At 41.8% G+C, this 19,860-nt stretch overlaps 17 pseudogenes; all 17 read left to right on the forward strand.

The window, feature by feature from the left end:
* Positions 1-2: 2 nt before the first annotated feature.
* LOC115925709 lies at positions 3-121 on the forward strand (annotated as a pseudogene).
* A 770-nt stretch (positions 122-891) lies between these two features.
* Positions 892-1,010, forward strand: LOC115925710 (annotated as a pseudogene).
* A 767-nt stretch (positions 1,011-1,777) lies between these two features.
* Positions 1,778-1,896, forward strand: LOC115925712 (annotated as a pseudogene).
* Positions 1,897-2,666: 770 nt separating this feature from the next.
* On the forward strand, positions 2,667-2,785 carry LOC115925713 (annotated as a pseudogene).
* A 769-nt stretch (positions 2,786-3,554) lies between these two features.
* Positions 3,555-3,673, forward strand: LOC115925714 (annotated as a pseudogene).
* A 769-nt stretch (positions 3,674-4,442) lies between these two features.
* On the forward strand, positions 4,443-4,561 carry LOC115925715 (annotated as a pseudogene).
* Positions 4,562-5,327: 766 nt separating this feature from the next.
* On the forward strand, positions 5,328-5,446 carry LOC115925716 (annotated as a pseudogene).
* Positions 5,447-6,215: 769 nt separating this feature from the next.
* Positions 6,216-6,334, forward strand: LOC115925718 (annotated as a pseudogene).
* A 765-nt stretch (positions 6,335-7,099) lies between these two features.
* On the forward strand, positions 7,100-7,218 carry LOC115925719 (annotated as a pseudogene).
* A 766-nt stretch (positions 7,219-7,984) lies between these two features.
* Positions 7,985-8,103, forward strand: LOC115925720 (annotated as a pseudogene).
* Positions 8,104-8,873: 770 nt separating this feature from the next.
* LOC115925721 lies at positions 8,874-8,992 on the forward strand (annotated as a pseudogene).
* A 777-nt stretch (positions 8,993-9,769) lies between these two features.
* On the forward strand, positions 9,770-9,888 carry LOC115925722 (annotated as a pseudogene).
* A 774-nt stretch (positions 9,889-10,662) lies between these two features.
* LOC115925723 lies at positions 10,663-10,781 on the forward strand (annotated as a pseudogene).
* A 778-nt stretch (positions 10,782-11,559) lies between these two features.
* Positions 11,560-11,678, forward strand: LOC115925724 (annotated as a pseudogene).
* A 772-nt stretch (positions 11,679-12,450) lies between these two features.
* Positions 12,451-12,569, forward strand: LOC115925725 (annotated as a pseudogene).
* Positions 12,570-13,344: 775 nt separating this feature from the next.
* Positions 13,345-13,463, forward strand: LOC115925726 (annotated as a pseudogene).
* Positions 13,464-14,242: 779 nt separating this feature from the next.
* Positions 14,243-14,361, forward strand: LOC115925727 (annotated as a pseudogene).
* Positions 14,362-19,860: the final 5,499 nt, after the last annotated feature.

The following is a 19,860-nucleotide window of genomic DNA, read 5'->3' on the forward strand; positions in this document are numbered from 1 at the left end:
TTGTCTACGACCATACCATGCTGAACATACCGGTTCTCGTCCGATCACCGAAGTCAAGAAACATAGGGCCTGGTCAGTAATTGGATGGGAGACCGCCTTTGAATACCGGGTGTTGTAGGCATTTTTTTTTTATTTGAATTGATTTATTGGTTTCTGCATCTTTTTTTTCTTTTTTTTTCATCATACATTTTCATGAACATAACATGGCTTCATACAATATTTCAAGTGTTCACGCTTATCTGGAGGAAAGACGGGGAGCAAAAAAAAGGATGACGAGTTTTTGGTGACTCTTCCCTTCTAAAAGAAGCTTATTATCGACCTCTAACTCCGTCCTTCCTTCCCTCCTTCACCTCTATAACAAACTCCCGCCCCTCCCCCCCCCCCATCCCATCCCTGCCCGGCTCCTCCTTTTTCTTTTCTTCCATCCTCCATGTAGCATTATGGCAAAATGTTTTATCCGCAACCGTTTCCAAGACAGTGTCAATGCGCACACTCTTTGCGCATGATGACCATTACGTCATAAACAAAGACAAGGTGAATACTATATATCGCGTGTCGAGGTACTAGGTTTGCTCAAAGGCTTATTTGGAATATGACGTTAGCTTGTTATATTCCTCTTCCCCAGGGGGACCTGATCTCAACAAGGCATAGAAGTGCAGCTCTGGACTATTATTGATACCCCCAATAATATAGTTGAACAAGAGCTCCATCTACAGAGGACACAGTCTCTTAGTTGGAGAAGAGGCGTTCGGGCTAAATCCGTTTCCTCACCCAGTCGGGCACTTTGAAACAATCATGAACATCTGAAACTACTACTACCACCCCATTGAAAGAAATCAGATGGTGACGTCATTGTTTAATTTTAAATAGGTTTAAATTGACGAGTCTTTTGTCTACGACCATACCATGCTGAACATACCGGTTCTCGTCCGATCACCGAAGTCAAGAAACATAGGGCCTGGTCAGTAATTGGATGGGAGACCGCCTTTGAATACCGGGTGTTGTAGGCATTTTTTTTTTATTTGAATTGATTTATTGGTTTCTGCATCTTTTTTTTTTTTTTTTCATCATACATTTTCATGAACATAACATGGCTTCATACAATATTTCAAGTGTTCACGCTTATCTGGAGGAAAGACGGGGAGCAAAAAAAGGATGACGAGTTTTTGGTGACTCTTCCCTTCTAAAAGAAGCTTATTATCGACCTCTAACTCCGTCCTTCCTTCCCTCCTTCACCTCTATAACAAACTCCCGCCCCTCCCCCCCCCCCATCCCATCCCTGCCCGGCTCCTCCTTTTTCTTTTCTTCCATCCTCCATGTAGCATTATGGCAAAATGTTTTATCCGCAACCGTTTCCAAGACAGTGTCAATGCGCACACTCTTTGCGCATGATGACCATTACGTCATAAACAAAGACAAGGTGAATACTATATATCGCGTGTCGAGGTACTAGGTTTGCTCAAAGGCTTATTTGGAATATGACGTTAGCTTGTTATATTCCTCTTCCCCAGGGGGACCTGATCTCAACAAGGCATAGAAGTGCAGCTCTGGACTATTATTGATACCCCCAATAATATAGTTGAACAAGAGCTCCATCTACAGAGGACACAGTCTCTTAGTTGGAGAAGAGGCGTTCGGGCTAAATCCGTTTCCTCACCCAGTCGGGCACTTTGAAACAATCATGAACATCTGAAACTACTACTACCACCCCATTGAAAGAAATCAGATGGTGACGTCATTGTTTAATTTTAAATAGGTTTAAATTGACGAGTCTTTTGTCTACGACCATACCATGCTGAACATACCGGTTCTCGTCCGATCACCGAAGTCAAGAAACATAGGGCCTGGTCAGTAATTGGATGGGAGACCGCCTTTGAATACCGGGTGTTGTAGGCATTTTTTTTTTATTTGAATTGATTTATTGGTTTCTGCATCTTTTTTTTCTTTTTTTTTCATCATACATTTTCATGAACATAACATGGCTTCATACAATATTTCAAGTGTTCACGCTTATCTGGAGGAAAGACGGGGAGCAAAAAAAAGGATGACGAGTTTTTGGTGACTCTTCCCTTCTAAAAGAAGCTTATTATCGACCTCTAACTCCGTCCTTCCTTCCCTCCTTCACCTCTATAACAAACTCCCGCCCCTCCCCCCCCCCCCATCCCATCCCTGCCCGGCTCCTCCTTTTTCTTTTCTTCCATCCTCCATGTAGCATTATGGCAAAATGTTTTATCCGCAACCGTTTCCAAGACAGTGTCAATGCGCACACTCTTTGCGCATGATGACCATTACGTCATAAACAAAGACAAGGTGAATACTATATATCGCGTGTCGAGGTACTAGGTTTGCTCAAAGGCTTATTTGGAATATGACGTTAGCTTGTTATATTCCTCTTCCCCAGGGGGACCTGATCTCAACAAGGCATAGAAGTGCAGCTCTGGACTATTATTGATACCCCAATAATATAGTTGAACAAGACCTCCATCTACAGAGGACACAGTCTCTTAGTTGGAGAAGAGGCGTTCGGGCTAAATCCGTTTCCTCACCCAGTCGGGCACTTTGAAACAATCATGAACATCTGAAACTACTACTACCACCCCATTGAAAGAAATCAGATGGTGACGTCATTGTTTAATTTTAAATAGGTTTAAATTGACGAGTCTTTTGTCTACGACCATACCATGCTGAACATACCGGTTCTCGTCCGATCACCGAAGTCAAGAAACATAGGGCCTGGTCAGTAATTGGATGGGAGACCGCCTTTGAATACCGGGTGTTGTAGGCATTTTTTTTTTATTTGAATTGATTTATTGGTTTCTGCATCTTTTTTTCTTTTTTTTTCATCATACATTTTCATGAACATAACATGGCTTCATACAATATTTCAAGTGTTCACGCTTATCTGGAGGAAAGACGGGGAGCAAAAAAAAGGATGACGAGTTTTTGGTGACTCTTCCCTTCTAAAAGAAGCTTATTATCGACCTCTAACTCCGTCCTTCCTTCCCCCTTCACCTCTATAACAAACTCCCGCCCCTCCCCCCCCCCCCATCCCATCCCTGCCCGGCTCCTCCTTTTTCTTTTCTTCCATCCTCCATGTAGCATTATGGCAAAATGTTTTATCCGCAACCGTTTCCAAGACAGTGTCAATGCGCACACTCTTTGCGCATGATGACCATTACGTCATAAACAAAGACAAGGTGAATACTATATATCGCGTGTCGAGGTACTAGGTTTGCTCAAAGGCTTATTTGGAATATGACGTTAGCTTGTTATATTCCTCTTCCCCAGGGGGACCTGATCTCAACAAGGCATAGAAGTGCAGCTCTGGACTATTATTGATACCCCAAATAATATAGTTGAACAAGAGCTCCATCTACAGAGGACACAGTCTCTTAGTTGGAGAAGAGGCGTTCGGGCTAAATCCGTTTCCTCACCCAGTCGGGCACTTTGAAACAATCATGAACATCTGAAACTACTACTACCACCCCATTGAAAGAAATCAGATGGTGACGTCATTGTTTAATTTTAAATAGGTTTAAATTGACGAGTCTTTTGTCTACGACCATACCATGCTGAACATACCGGTTCTCGTCCGATCACCGAAGTCAAGAAACATAGGGCCTGGTCAGTAATTGGATGGGAGACCGCCTTTGAATACCGGGTGTTGTAGGCATTTTTTTTTTTATTTGAATTGATTTATTGGTTTCTGCATCTTTTTTTCTTTTTTTTTCATCATACATTTTCATGAACATAACATGGCTTCATACAATATTTCAAGTGTTCACGCTTATCTGGAGGAAAGACGGGGAGCAAAAAAAAGGATGACGAGTTTTTGGTGACTCTTCCCTTCTAAAAGAAGCTTATTATCGACCTCTAACTCCGTCCTTCCTTCCCTCCTTCACCTCTATAACAAACTCCCGCCCCTCCCCCCCCCCCATCCCATCCCTGCCCGGCTCCTCCTTTTTCTTTTCTTCCATCCTCCATGTAGCATTATGGCAAAATGTTTTATCCGCAACCGTTTCCAAGACAGTGTCAATGCGCACACTCTTTGCGCATGATGACCATTACGTCATAAACAAAGACAAGGTGAATACTATATATCGCGTGTCGAGGTACTAGGTTTGCTCAAAGGCTTATTTGGAATATGACGTTAGCTTGTTATATTCCTCTTCCCCAGGGGGACCTGATCTCAACAAGGCATAGAAGTGCAGCTCTGGACTATTATTGATACCCCAATAATATAGTTGAACAAGAGCTCCATCTACAGAGGACACAGTCTCTTAGTTGGAGAAGAGGCGTTCGGGCTAAATCCGTTTCCTCACCCAGTCGGGCACTTTGAAACAATCATGAACATCTGAAACTACTACTACCACCCCATTGAAAGAAATCAGATGGTGACGTCATTGTTTAATTTTAAATAGGTTTAAATTGACGAGTCTTTTGTCTACGACCATACCATGCTGAACATACCGGTTCTCGTCCGATCACCGAAGTCAAGAAACATAGGGCCTGGTCAGTAATTGGATGGGAGACCGCCTTTGAATACCGGGTGTTGTAGGCATTTTTTTTTTATTTGAATTGATTTATTGGTTTCTGCATCTTTTTTTTCTTTTTTTTTCATCATACATTTTCATGAACATAACATGGCTTCATACAATATTTCAAGTGTTCACGCTTATCTGGAGGAAAGACGGGGAGCAAAAAAAAGGATGACGAGTTTTTGGTGACTCTTCCCTTCTAAAAGAAGCTTATTATCGACCTCTAACTCCGTCCTTCCTTCCCCCTTCACCTCTATAACAAACTCCCGCCCCCCCCCCCCCCATCCCATCCCTGCCCGGCTCCTCCTTTTTCTTTTCTTCCATCCTCCATGTAGCATTATGGCAAAATGTTTTATCCGCAACCGTTTCCAAGACAGTGTCAATGCGCACACTCTTTGCGCATGATGACCATTACGTCATAAACAAAGACAAGGTGAATACTATATATCGCGTGTCGAGGTACTAGGTTTGCTCAAAGGCTTATTTGGAATATGACGTTAGCTTGTTATATTCCTCTTCCCCAGGGGGACCTGATCTCAACAAGGCATAGAAGTGCAGCTCTGGACTATTATTGATACCCCAATAATATAGTTGAACAAGACCTCCATCTACAGAGGACACAGTCTCTTAGTTGGAGAAGAGGCGTTCGGGCTAAATCCGTTTCCTCACCCAGTCGGGCACTTTGAAACAATCATGAACATCTGAAACTACTACTACCACCCCATTGAAAGAAATCAGATGGTGACGTCATTGTTTAATTTTAAATAGGTTTAAATTGACGAGTCTTTTGTCTACGACCATACCATGCTGAACATACCGGTTCTCGTCCGATCACCGAAGTCAAGAAACATAGGGCCTGGTCAGTAATTGGATGGGAGACCGCCTTTGAATACCGGGTGTTGTAGGCATTTTTTTTTTATTTGAATTGATTTATTGGTTTCTGCATCTTTTTTTCTTTTTTTTTCATCATACATTTTCATGAACATAACATGGCTTCATACAATATTTCAAGTGTTCACGCTTATCTGGAGGAAAGACGGGGAGCAAAAAAAAGGATGACGAGTTTTTGGTGACTCTTCCCTTCTAAAAGAAGCTTATTATCGACCTCTAACTCCGTCCTTCCTTCCCTCCTTCACCTCTATAACAAACTCCCGCCCCTCCCCCCCCCCCCATCCCATCCCTGCCCGGCTCCTCCTTTTTCTTTTCTTCCATCCTCCATGTAGCATTATGGCAAAATGTTTTATCCGCAACCGTTTCCAAGACAGTGTCAATGCGCACACTCTTTGCGCATGATGACCATTACGTCATAAACAAAGACAAGGTGAATACTATATATCGCGTGTCGAGGTACTAGGTTTGCTCAAAGGCTTATTTGGAATATGACGTTAGCTTGTTATATTCCTCTTCCCCAGGGGGACCTGATCTCAACAAGGCATAGAAGTGCAGCTCTGGACTATTATTGATACCCCAATAATATAGTTGAACAAGAGCTCCATCTACAGAGGACACAGTCTCTTAGTTGGAGAAGAGGCGTTCGGGCTAAATCCGTTTCCTCACCCAGTCGGGCACTTTGAAACAATCATGAACATCTGAAACTACTACTACCACCCCATTGAAAGAAATCAGATGGTGACGTCATTGTTTAATTTTAAATAGGTTTAAATTGACGAGTCTTTTGTCTACGACCATACCATGCTGAACATACCGGTTCTCGTCCGATCACCGAAGTCAAGAAACATAGGGCCTGGTCAGTAATTGGATGGGAGACCGCCTTTGAATACCGGGTGTTGTAGGCATTTTTTTTTTATTTGAATTGATTTATTGGTTTCTGCATCTTTTTTTCTTTTTTTTCATCATACATTTTCATGAACATAACATGGCTTCATACAATATTTCAAGTGTTCACGCTTATCTGGAGGAAAGACGGGGAGCAAAAAAAAGGATGACGAGTTTTTGGTGACTCTTCCCTTCTAAAAGAAGCTTATTATCGACCTCTAACTCCGTCCTTCCTTCCCTCCTTCACCTCTATAACAAACTCCCGCCCCTCCCCCCCCCCATCCCATCCCTGCCCGGCTCCTCCTTTTTCTTTTCTTCCATCCTCCATGTAGCATTATGGCAAAATGTTTTATCCGCAACCGTTTCCAAGACAGTGTCAATGCGCACACTCTTTGCGCATGATGACCATTACGTCATAAACAAAGACAAGGTGAATACTATATATCGCGTGTCGAGGTACTAGGTTTGCTCAAAGGCTTATTTGGAATATGACGTTAGCTTGTTATATTCCTCTTCCCCAGGGGGACCTGATCTCAACAAGGCATAGAAGTGCAGCTCTGGACTATTATTGATACCCCAATAATATAGTTGAACAAGAGCTCCATCTACAGAGGACACAGTCTCTTAGTTGGAGAAGAGGCGTTCGGGCTAAATCCGTTTCCTCACCCAGTCGGGCACTTTGAAACAATCATGAACATCTGAAACTACTACTACCACCCCATTGAAAGAAATCAGATGGTGACGTCATTGTTTAATTTAAATAGGTTTAAATTGACGAGTCTTTTGTCTACGACCATACCATGCTGAACATACCGGTTCTCGTCCGATCACCGAAGTCAAGAAACATAGGGCCTGGTCAGTAATTGGATGGGAGACCGCCTTTGAATACCGGGTGTTGTAGGCATTTTTTTTTTATTTGAATTGATTTATTGGTTTCTGCATCTTTTTTTCTTTTTTTCATCATACATTTTCATGAACATAACATGGCTTCATACAATATTTCAAGTGTTCACGCTTATCTGGAGGAAAGACGGGGAGCAAAAAAAAGGATGACGAGTTTTTGGTGACTCTTCCCTTCTAAAAGAAGCTTATTATCGACCTCTAACTCCGTCCTTCCTTCCCTCCTTCACCTCTATAACAAACTCCCGCCCCTCCCCCCCCCCCATCCCATCCCTGCCCGGCTCCTCCTTTTTCTTTTCTTCCATCCTCCATGTAGCATTATGGCAAAATGTTTTATCCGCAACCGTTTCCAAGACAGTGTCAATGCGCACACTCTTTGCGCATGATGACCATTACGTCATAAACAAAGACAAGGTGAATACTATATATCGCGTGTCGAGGTACTAGGTTTGCTCAAAGGCTTATTTGGAATATGACGTTAGCTTGTTATATTCCTCTTCCCCAGGGGGACCTGATCTCAACAAGGCATAGAAGTGCAGCTCTGGACTATTATTGATACCCCAATAATATAGTTGAACAAGAGCTCCATCTACAGAGGACACAGTCTCTTAGTTGGAGAAGAGGCGTTCGGGCTAAATCCGTTTCCTCACCCAGTCGGGCACTTTGAAACAATCATGAACATCTGAAACTACTACTACCACCCCATTGAAAGAAATCAGATGGTGACGTCATTGTTTAATGTTAAATAGGTTTAAATTGACGAGTCTTTTGTCTACGACCATACCATGCTGAACATACCGGTTCTCGTCCGATCACCGAAGTCAAGAAACATAGGGCCTGGTCAGTAATTGGATGGGAGACCGCCTTTGAATACCGGGTGTTGTAGGCATTTTTTTTTTATTTGAATTGATTTATTGGTTTCTGCATCTTTTTTTTTTTTTTTTCATCATACATTTTCATGAACATAACATGGCTTCATACAATATTTCAAGTGTTCACGCTTATCTGGAGGAAAGACGGGGAGCAAAAAAAAGGATGACGAGTTTTTGGTGACTCTTCCCTTCTAAAAGAAGCTTATTATCGACCTCTAACTCCGTCCTTCCTTCCCTCCTTCACCTCTATAACAAACTCCCGCCCCTCCCCCCCCCCCCCATCCCATCCCTGCCCGGCTCCTCCTTTTTCTTTTCTTCCATCCTCCATGTAGCATTATGGCAAAATGTTTTATCCGCAACCGTTTCCAAGACAGTGTCAATGCGCACACTCTTTGCGCATGATGACCATTACGTCATAAACAAAGACAAGGTGAATACTATATATCGCGTGTCGAGGTACTAGGTTTGCTCAAAGGCTTATTTGGAATATGACGTTAGCTTGTTATATTCCTCTTCCCCAGGGGGACCTGATCTCAACAAGGCATAGAAGTGCAGCTCTGGACTATTATTGATACCCCCAATAATATAGTTGAACAAGAGCTCCATCTACAGAGGACACAGTCTCTTAGTTGGAGAAGAGGCGTTCGGGCTAAATCCGTTTCCTCACCCAGTCGGGCACTTTGAAATAATCATGAACATCTGAAACTACTACTACCACCCCATTGAAAGAAATCAGATGGTGACGTCATTGTTTAATGTTAAATAGGTTTAAATTGACGAGTCTTTTGTCTACGACCATACCATGCTGAACATACCGGTTCTCGTCCGATCACCGAAGTCAAGAAACATAGGGCCTGGTCAGTAATTGGATGGGAGACCGCCTTTGAATACCGGGTGTTGTAGGCATTTTTTTTTTATTTGAATTGATTTATTGGTTTCTGCATCTTTTTTTTCTTTTTTTTTCATCATACATTTTCATGAACATAACATGGCTTCATACAATATTTCAAGTGTTCACGCTTATCTGGAGGAAAGACGGGGAGCAAAAAAAAGGATGACGAGTTTTTGGTGACTCTTCCCTTCTAAAAGAAGCTTATTATCGACCTCTAACTCCGTCCTTCCTTCCCTCCTTCACCTCTATAACAAACTCCCGCCCCTCCCCCCCCCCCCCCCCCCATCCCATCCCTGCCCGGCTCCTCCTTTTTCTTTTCTTCCATCCTCCATGTAGCATTATGGCAAAATGTTTTATCCGCAACCGTTTCCAAGACAGTGTCAATGCGCACACTCTTTGCGCATGATGACCATTACGTCATAAACAAAGACAAGGTGAATACTATATATCGCGTGTCGAGGTACTAGGTTTGCTCAAAGGCTTATTTGGAATATGACGTTAGCTTGTTATATTCCTCTTCCCCAGGGGGACCTGATCTCAACAAGGCATAGAAGTGCAGCTCTGGACTATTATTGATACCCCCAATAATATAGTTGAACAAGAGCTCCATCTACAGAGGACACAGTCTCTTAGTTGGAGAAGAGGCGTTCGGGCTAAATCCGTTTCCTCACCCAGTCGGGCACTTTGAAATAATCATGAACATCTGAAACTACTACTACCACCCCATTGAAAGAAATCAGATGGTGACGTCATTGTTTAATGTTAAATAGGTTTAAATTGACGAGTCTTTTGTCTACGACCATACCATGCTGAACATACCGGTTCTCGTCCGATCACCGAAGTCAAGAAACATAGGGCCTGGTCAGTAATTGGATGGGAGACCGCCTTTGAATACCGGGTGTTGTAGGCATTTTTTTTTTATTTGAATTGATTTATTGGTTTCTGCATCTTTTTTTCTTCTTTTTTTCATCATACATTTTCATGAACATAACATGGCTTCATACAATATTTCAAGTGTTCACGCTTATCTGGAGGAAAGACGGGGAGCAAAAAAAAGGATGACGAGTTTTTGGTGACTCTTCCCTTCTAAAAGAAGCTTATTATCGACCTCTAACTCCGTCCTTCCTTCCCTCCTTCACCTCTATAACAAACTCCCGCCCCTCCCCCCCCCCCCCCCATCCCATCCCTGCCCGGCTCCTCCTTTTTCTTTTCTTCCATCCTCCATGTAGCATTATGGCAAAATGTTTTATCCGCAACCGTTTCCAAGACAGTGTCAATGCGCACACTCTTTGCGCATGATGACCATTACGTCATAAACAAAGACAAGGTGAATACTATATATCGCGTGTCGAGGTACTAGGTTTGCTCAAAGGCTTATTTGGAATATGACGTTAGCTTGTTATATTCCTCTTCCCCAGGGGGACCTGATCTCAACAAGGCATAGAAGTGCAGCTCTGGACTATTATTGATACCCCCAATAATATAGTTGAACAAGAGCTCCATCTACAGAGGACACAGTCTCTTAGTTGGAGAAGAGGCGTTCGGGCTAAATCCGTTTCCTCACCCAGTCGGGCACTTTGAAATAATCATGAACATCTGAAACTACTACTACCACCCCATTGAAAGAAATCAGATGGTGACGTCATTGTTTAATGTTAAATAGGTTTAAATTGACGAGTCTTTTGTCTACGACCATACCATGCTGAACATACCGGTTCTCGTCCGATCACCGAAGTCAAGAAACATAGGGCCTGGTCAGTAATTGGATGGGAGACCGCCTTTGAATACCGGGTGTTGTAGGCATTTTTTTTTTATTTGAATTGATTTATTGGTTTCTGCATCTTTTTTTTCTTCTTTTTTTCATCATACATTTTCATGAACATAACATGGCTTCATACAATATTTCAAGTGTTCACGCTTATCTGGAGGAAAGACGGGGAGCAAAAAAAAGGATGACGAGTTTTTGGTGACTCTTCCCTTCTAAAAGAAGCTTATTATCGACCTCTAACTCCGTCCTTCCTTCCCTCCTTCACCTCTATAACAAACTCCCGCCCCTCCCCCCCCCCCCCATCCCATCCCATCCCTGCCCGGCTCCTCCTTTTTCTTTTCTTCCATCCTCCATGTAGCATTATGGCAAAATGTTTTATCCGCAACCGTTTCCAAGACAGTGTCAATGCGCACACTCTTTGCGCATGATGACCATTACGTCATAAACAAAGACAAGGTGAATACTATATATCGCGTGTCGAGGTACTAGGTTTGCTCAAAGGCTTATTTGGAATATGACGTTAGCTTGTTATATTCCTCTTCCCCAGGGGGACCTGATCTCAACAAGGCATAGAAGTGCAGCTCTGGACTATTATTGATACCCCCAATAATATAGTTGAACAAGAGCTCCATCTACAGAGGACACAGTCTCTTAGTTGGAGAAGAGGCGTTCGGGCTAAATCCGTTTCCTCACCCAGTCGGGCACTTTGAAATAATCATGAACATCTGAAACTACTACTACCACCCCATTGAAAGAAATCAGATGGTGACGTCATTGTTTAATGTTAAATAGGTTTAAATTGACGAGTCTTTTGTCTACGACCATACCATGCTGAACATACCGGTTCTCGTCCGATCACCGAAGTCAAGAAACATAGGGCCTGGTCAGTAATTGGATGGGAGACCGCCTTTGAATACCGGGTGTTGTAGGCATTTTTTTTTTATTTGAATTGATTTATTGGTTTCTGCATCTTTTTTTTCTTTTTTTTTCATCATACATTTTCATGAACATAACATGGCTTCATACAATATTTCAAGTGTTCACGCTTATCTGGAGGAAAGACGGGGAGCAAAAAAAAGGATGACGAGTTTTTGGTGACTCTTCCCTTCTAAAAGAAGCTTATTATCGACCTCTAACTCCGTCCTTCCTTCCCTCCTTCACCTCTATAACAAACTCCCGCCCCTCCCCCCCCCCCCCATCCCATCCCTGCCCGGCTCCTCCTTTTTCTTTTCTTCCATCCTCCATGTAGCATTATGGCAAAATGTTTTATCCGCAACCGTTTCCAAGACAGTGTCAATGCGCACACTCTTTGCGCATGATGACCATTACGTCATAAACAAAGACAAGGTGAATACTATATATCGCGTGTCGAGGTACTAGGTTTGCTCAAAGGCTTATTTGGAATATGACGTTAGCTTGTTATATTCCTCTTCCCCAGGGGGACCTGATCTCAACAAGGCATAGAAGTGCAGCTCTGGACTATTATTGATACCCCCAATAATATAGTTGAACAAGAGCTCCATCTACAGAGGACACAGTCTCTTAGTTGGAGAAGAGGCGTTCGGGCTAAATCCGTTTCCTCACCCAGTCGGGCACTTTGAAATAATCATGAACATCTGAAACTACTACTACCACCCCATTGAAAGAAATCAGATGGTGACGTCATTGTTTAATGTTAAATAGGTTTAAATTGACGAGTCTTTTGTCTACGACCATACCATGCTGAACATACCGGTTCTCGTCCGATCACCGAAGTCAAGAAACATAGGGCCTGGTCAGTAATTGGATGGGAGACCGCCTTTGAATACCGGGTGTTGTAGGCATTTTTTTTTTATTTGAATTGATTTATTGGTTTCTGCATCTTTTTTTCTTCTTTTTTTCATCATACATTTTCATGAACATAACATGGCTTCATACAATATTTCAAGTGTTCACGCTTATCTGGAGGAAAGACGGGGAGCAAAAAAAAGGATGACGAGTTTTTGGTGACTCTTCCCTTCTAAAAGAAGCTTATTATCGACCTCTAACTCCGTCCTTCCTTCCCTCCTTCACCTCTATAACAAACTCCCGCCCCTCCCCCCCCCCCATCCCATCCCATCCCTGCCCGGCTCCTCCTTTTTCTTTTCTTCCATCCTCCATGTAGCATTATGGCAAAATGTTTTATCCGCAACCGTTTCCAAGACAGTGTCAATGCGCACACTCTTTGCGCATGATGACCATTACGTCATAAACAAAGACAAGGTGAATACTATATATCGCGTGTCGAGGTACTAGGTTTGCTCAAAGGCTTATTTGGAATATGACGTTAGCTTGTTATATTCCTCTTCCCCAGGGGGACCTGATCTCAACAAGGCATAGAAGTGCAGCTCTGGACTATTATTGATACCCCCAATAATATAGTTGAACAAGAGCTCCATCTACAGAGGACACAGTCTCTTAGTTGGAGAAGAGGCGTTCGGGCTAAATCCGTTTCCTCACCCAGTCGGGCACTTTGAAATAATCATGAACATCTGAAACTACTACTACCACCCCATTGAAAGAAATCAGATGGTGACGTCATTGTTTAATGTTAAATAGGTTTAAATTGACGAGTCTTTTGTCTACGACCATACCATGCTGAACATACCGGTTCTCGTCCGATCACCGAAGTCAAGAAACATAGGGCCTGGTCAGTAATTGGATGGGAGACCGCCTTTGAATACCGGGTGTTGTAGGCATTTTTTTTTTATTTGAATTGATTTATTGGTTTCTGCATCTTTTTTTTCTTCTTTTTTTCATCATACATTTTCATGAACATAACATGGCTTCATACAATATTTCAAGTGTTCACGCTTATCTGGAGGAAAGACGGGGAGCAAAAAAAAGGATGACGAGTTTTTGGTGACTCTTCCCTTCTAAAAGAAGCTTATTATCGACCTCTAACTCCGTCCTTCCTTCCCTCCTTCACCTCTATAACAAACTCCCGCCCCTCCCCCCCCCCCCCCCCCCCATCCCATCCCTGCCCGGCTCCTCCTTTTTCTTTTCTTCCATCCTCCATGTAGCATTATGGCAAAATGTTTTATCCGCAACCGTTTCCAAGACAGTGTCAATGCGCACACTCTTTGCGCATGATGACCATTACGTCATAAACAAAGACAAGGTGAATACTATATATCGCGTGTCGAGGTACTAGGTTTGCTCAAAGGCTTATTTGGAATATGACGTTAGCTTGTTATATTCCTCTTCCCCAGGGGGACCTGATCTCAACAAGGCATAGAAGTGCAGCTCTGGACTATTATTGATACCCCCAATAATATAGTTGAACAAGAGCTCCATCTACAGAGGACACAGTCTCTTAGTTGGAGAAGAGGCGTTCGGGCTAAATCCGTTTCCTCACCCAGTCGGGCACTTTGAAATAATCATGAACATCTGAAACTACTACTACCACCCCATTGAAAGAAATCAGATGGTGACGTCATTGTTTAATGTTAAATAGGTTTAAATTGACGAGTCTTTTGTCTACGACCATACCATGCTGAACATACCGGTTCTCGTCCGATCACCGAAGTCAAGAAACATAGGGCCTGGTCAGTAATTGGATGGGAGACCGCCTTTGAATACCGGGTGTTGTAGGCATTTTTTTTTTATTTGAATTGATTTATTGGTTTCTGCATCTTTTTTTTCTTCTTTTTTTCATCATACATTTTCATGAACATAACATGGCTTCATACAATATTTCAAGTGTTCACGCTTATCTGGAGGAAAGACGGGGAGCAAAAAAAAGGATGACGAGTTTTTGGTGACTCTTCCCTTCTAAAAGAAGCTTATTATCGACCTCTAACTCCGTCCTTCCTTCCCTCCTTCACCTCTATAACAAACTCCCGCCCCTCCCCCCCCCCATCCCATCCCATCCCTGCCCGGCTCCTCCTTTTTCTTTTCTTCCATCCTCCATGTAGCATTATGGCAAAATGTTTTATCCGCAACCGTTTCCAAGACAGTGTCAATGCGCACACTCTTTGCGCATGATGACCATTACGTCATAAACAAAGACAAGGTGAATACTATATATCGCGTGTCGAGGTACTAGGTTTGCTCAAAGGCTTATTTGGAATATGACGTCATCTTTCATACGCCTGTCCAGAATGCAATGAATCTCAATAAGGCATAGTATGCAGTCTCTGGAGTATTATTGTCTGCTAGGTAATATTTTTGTTCTTTCTTTCCATCTACAGAGGCTCACAGTGTCTTTTGACAAAAAGGGTTCGTTCTAAATCCGTTTCCTCACCCAGTCGGAACACTTTGAAACAATCATGAACATCTGAAATACTTATGAACATTTTGAAAGATATGCATGATATTTGAATGTCATTGTTTAAGTATAAATAAGTTTAAATTTTTAATGTTTTTTGTTTACAGACCATACCATGCTGAATACATACAATTGTTTTAACAGTCCATCACCGTAAGTACAATAAACACAGGACCTTTTCAGTAATTCCATAAGGATCCAAACTTATGTAATACCAGTGTGAATGTGCTCCAATTCCTTTAAAAAAAAGGGAAAGGTGACTGTAATACTTCATTTAAAAGGGAAAGGTGACTGTAATACTTCATATTAATATTTTTTCATCATACATTTTTATGAACATAACATGCTTAATACAATATTTCAAGTGTTAAGCTTATCTGAGTAAAGATTGGGGATAAAAAAAAGTATTACTAATTTTTGGTGCTCTTCCCTTATAAAAGAAGCTTATTATCAACATATAACTTGCTTCCTTCAACTTGACCTGTTATAGCAAACTTGTCCTTCCCCCCTAATGAACCTTGATGCCCGGCTCCTGCTATTCTTTTCCACCCTCCTTCCATGAGCATGATGGCACAAATATTTTATCGGATGTCAAACTAATTAAAATCCTTACTAACAATAGGAAACACTCTTCACCCATTGAAATTCCAAATACTGATACTAGCAATCCTTCAAACTTTAAGGTTATTTCTGATTGCATATATGATCACTTTTCAGCAGCTGATCTTCCTTGTTTGGATAAATGTAAATTGCCTGCATTTTTACTGTCGCATTGTTCATTTCCAATCATCCAGCCTTTTGAAGTATACAAGCAATTGCAGTCTCTTAATCAACCTAGAATTGCATTTCTGCATGTTAGAATTATACAGTAGAAGGAATATATTAAGTAACATTTCATAACATTACATATTACAACCCTTTTAACAATGTTACTGAGTCAGAAGAGGTTGAGTTCTGGGAAGAGGTGAAAAATAATTTGTGAGCGTTATCATTTTAATTTGGAAGAACATCAAATTAACATGTTCCCTGAAAAGCATGGCTCTTCAAATGCCTTCATATTCTAAATATGTCATGATCGTAAAAATCCAGGGTCGGATTTTTACGCCACATGTTCGTGTTCCCATATTCATCTTTCTGTGTTCAGTGTTTGTAACTTCACCAAGACTTGGCCACATTTCTTATCATTTTGATGATTCCAGAATCACACAAACATATGGGATGATCAACCTTTTCTGGTCGATTCCACACCGTTTCTTTCACAATGCAATCGCATGACCAGAACTCAATTTCTTCAAGTTTTAATCAACAGAAACACAATCATGTAGAATATTATGCAAAGCCATTTATTGTATTAACAAATTCCCTTCCTCACAATGATCTGCACTCATGAAAATGTTCAAAATTTACTGAACCACTCCACTTGTTTCCAAATGGTTAACTGCTGTCATGATGGATTGATGTTAGGATTGATAATATCAACAATGGTATTCTGATTTTATACAGCACTTAATACATCAACAATGGTATTCTGGTTTTATACAGCACTTAATGCATCAACTTCTGGGTTTATACAGCACTTTACATCTCTAATATCTCTAGGTGCTTTACGGAAATATCAATCCCGGTCATCGGATTCAGGCTTGCCGGCACACAATGTACGCACACTCTCCACTGCCTGGGGATTTTCCATTAGGCACCATGTTACATTATGCTCACCATGGTGAGTACACTACAGTTACTAATGGCACACTTGAACCCCTGGATGGAGAGAACGTAAATAAAAATGCCTCGCTTAAAGGCATCATTTAACAATGTTAAATCTGAGATGCACTGCCCTACCTGTTATCAGTGTCTGTGATATGGTGTAATATTGAAACCCTAAAAAATTGTGCTTCAAAATGATCAAGAAGTGCCTCAAAAAGTAAAAAAATCTTTGAGTGACCGGTTTTACCATACTCATTTTTCCCAATAGACTGTAGTGATATAAAAACCGTTAGGAAAACAGACAATTTAATTTTGATTTCCTATCATAAATATCTTGATAATCAGACAGGCAATCGGCTTGTAAATGTCATGGGGTTCCTGACTGACCTAAAGGTTTATACTTATCATCGCAGCATGAGCTAAATCCAGGATTTTGTTTCAGAATCTGAAACAATGTTACCGAGTAACTTTAAGGTCATACACATAAGCATCGTACACTCGTGTAATATGTTGAATACAGTAGAAATGTCTTGATGGAAGAATTCTGTTTGTCATCTTTGAACAGACCTTTTGTTTTTAAACAAATCTCTGTCCATTCATGGAAATAAGTTAAGTTATTTATTATGGGCTGGCTGAAAATCAAAGATAACTGGCATTATGATGGTTGTTTGTAAAATAGTGTAAATACATGCTTTAGAGGTCGAACTGTACAAAATTAGTCAGCTTGGATAACATCAAATATATACATGTACATGCATAAAATGGGGTATTTGATAAAGAGTGTCCCGTCACTGTGTGTATGGGTGGAGGGGTCAAGAGCTCTGTTCCAAAACATGCAACATTTTCTTTTTGAAAGAAAGTGTCATCCCAATTCACTGTGGCAAAATAAGACCGAGTTTCATTCAAACTGAAAATACAAAATGGGAGTATAAAAAAGCTTTTTGGGTGTACCATGTTTTGGAACCATACTCTTCACATGTAAATACCCTCTACTGAATATTCAAAATCATTACATGCTCTTCACTTTTCTGCTTATAATATATTCAACCCCAAAATTAAGAATTTGTCAGTTTATAGACTTCATTGTAAAAGTGTGGGTTTATGATTGCTACCAGGGGCGTAAATCCGTACCGAGGAGTCGGGGGGGGGGGGGCGGGATGATCGGCGATAGCCATCACATACTAGCACGAGCACACGCCCTCACTAATTTACGCAAGCGCACACAACACACACGCTCCACCCCACACACACACACACACACACACACACACACACACACACACACACCACACCACACACAAACGAACAAACAACAGGGGGATGTGGGTGATAGGAAGCTTAGACGTCTCCTTAAATTATTAGGAAAGGAAGACGATTTATTGTACCGTTCTCGACTGTTAACCCTTGTCTGAATGAATTCACCCCCCCCCCCCTCCCGCGCGAAGCGCGAAAGCTTTGGCGTTTCATTAAATTATTATAAAAAGAAGACGATTTGCTGTACCGTTCTCGACTGTTAATCACAGTTCCCCCCGCCCCCCCCCCACCCCCCGCCCCCCCCTCCCGCGCGGAAGTTTTGGCGTTTCATTAAATTATTATAAAAAGAAGACAATTCGTTGAACCGTGCTCGACTCTTAATCCTTGTATGAATTCAGTTTCTCCCTGTCTCTCCCGCGCGAAGCGCGGAAGCTTTGACATTTCATTTAATTATTAGAGAAAGTAGACGATTTGTTAAACCGTGCTCGACTCTTAATAAGCCTTATTTATCTGAATTCAGTTTCCCCCTCTCGCGCGAAGCGCGGAAGCCTTGACGTTTCCTTCAATTATTAGAGAAAGCAGACGAAGTACTGTTCTCGACTCTTATTAAGCCCTATTTATCTTAATTCAATTCATTCAATATAACCAACAAATTAATTCATTCATAGACCTACACAAACATCACAAGCATTGCAGCCCTTAAATATCATCCCCTCGTCCCTTAAGTTTTAGGTGTGAACAAATGACAACCACCGAGTAGGACCTGGGCAATGTAACAGTTACCGTATTATTAATCACTCTCAATCAGATGCGTTCACAGTTTTCACACCTCTTCAAAAGTGTTTCTGGAATTCATATGATGACACATGTACCGTGTTTATTAATTAGCCAAATCCTTTCTCAAATATAAAAATAATAAGAATGCGTACAGACTTACCTTAAAATAACTGAAGAGACAAACGGCCACTGTAAGTTTTGAACACGCCAGGTCTGGAACTTCAGTCTTCATCTACCCCCCCCCCCCTCCCCACACTCTGGGGTCGGAGGGACCGCATGCGCGTTCCTTACATCTCCAGGAAAGGGGTACTTTTTTGCGCGACAAAATCCGGCCCGAGAATTGTAAAAAGGGGGGGGGGGGGTATTTGGCTTTTCACCCGGAGATTTCTTTAAAAAGGGGTGGTTTTTTTCTCTCTCTCTTTGGACTCCTGAGAAATGTAAAAAAGGGGGTTATAAAATATCTTGAATATCTTGGAAAAATTGATCAAATCCCGGGATCAAATTCCTGAAATTACTGCTAGCTTTGAAAGCTCATTCAGTAATATTTTATTTTGAAAAGCAAAAACATTGGCCCCCAGTCCCCCTCGATCGACTAGAGCTCACCTGAAATTGGTGGGGGGGGGGGGGGTGGTACATTTAGCAGTGTTCCGTTTTTTTTTTTTTTTTTTTGGGGGGGGGGGGTTGGGCAGGGGCGTAATTCCCGGGGGGATGGGGGGGGGGCTGCATCCCTCCCTGGCTTGAAGTAGGGGGGGGATGGCCTATACAATCATCCCACCTGATATTACCAACAAAAAAAAGAGAGACAAAAAAGGAAGAAGAAGAAGAAGAAAAAAATGTGATTGTTTCAATTTTAGCATAATGCATGAGAAATGGGTTATTTTTTTTATGTATGTAAAACTGTAAAGCCTACACGTATACAGTATGTCACGATCATTAAGAGTAGTAGCGCGACGTGCGCGAACAAGCACTTCATAAACTTCAGAATAATTTTTCGTTATTTTGCAAGGTATTATTATAGCCCAGACGTAAAGCGCGCCAGCGCGCGAGCGCTTAAAAAGTGCCGTCATGTACAGTAGATGCCCGGCTCCCCC

The sequence above is a fragment of the Strongylocentrotus purpuratus genome, unplaced genomic scaffold (genome assembly GCF_000002235.5).
Source record: "Strongylocentrotus purpuratus isolate Spur 01 unplaced genomic scaffold, Spur_5.0 spur5_scaffold_18, whole genome shotgun sequence".
NCBI lineage: Eukaryota > Metazoa > Echinodermata > Echinoidea > Camarodonta > Strongylocentrotidae > Strongylocentrotus > Strongylocentrotus purpuratus.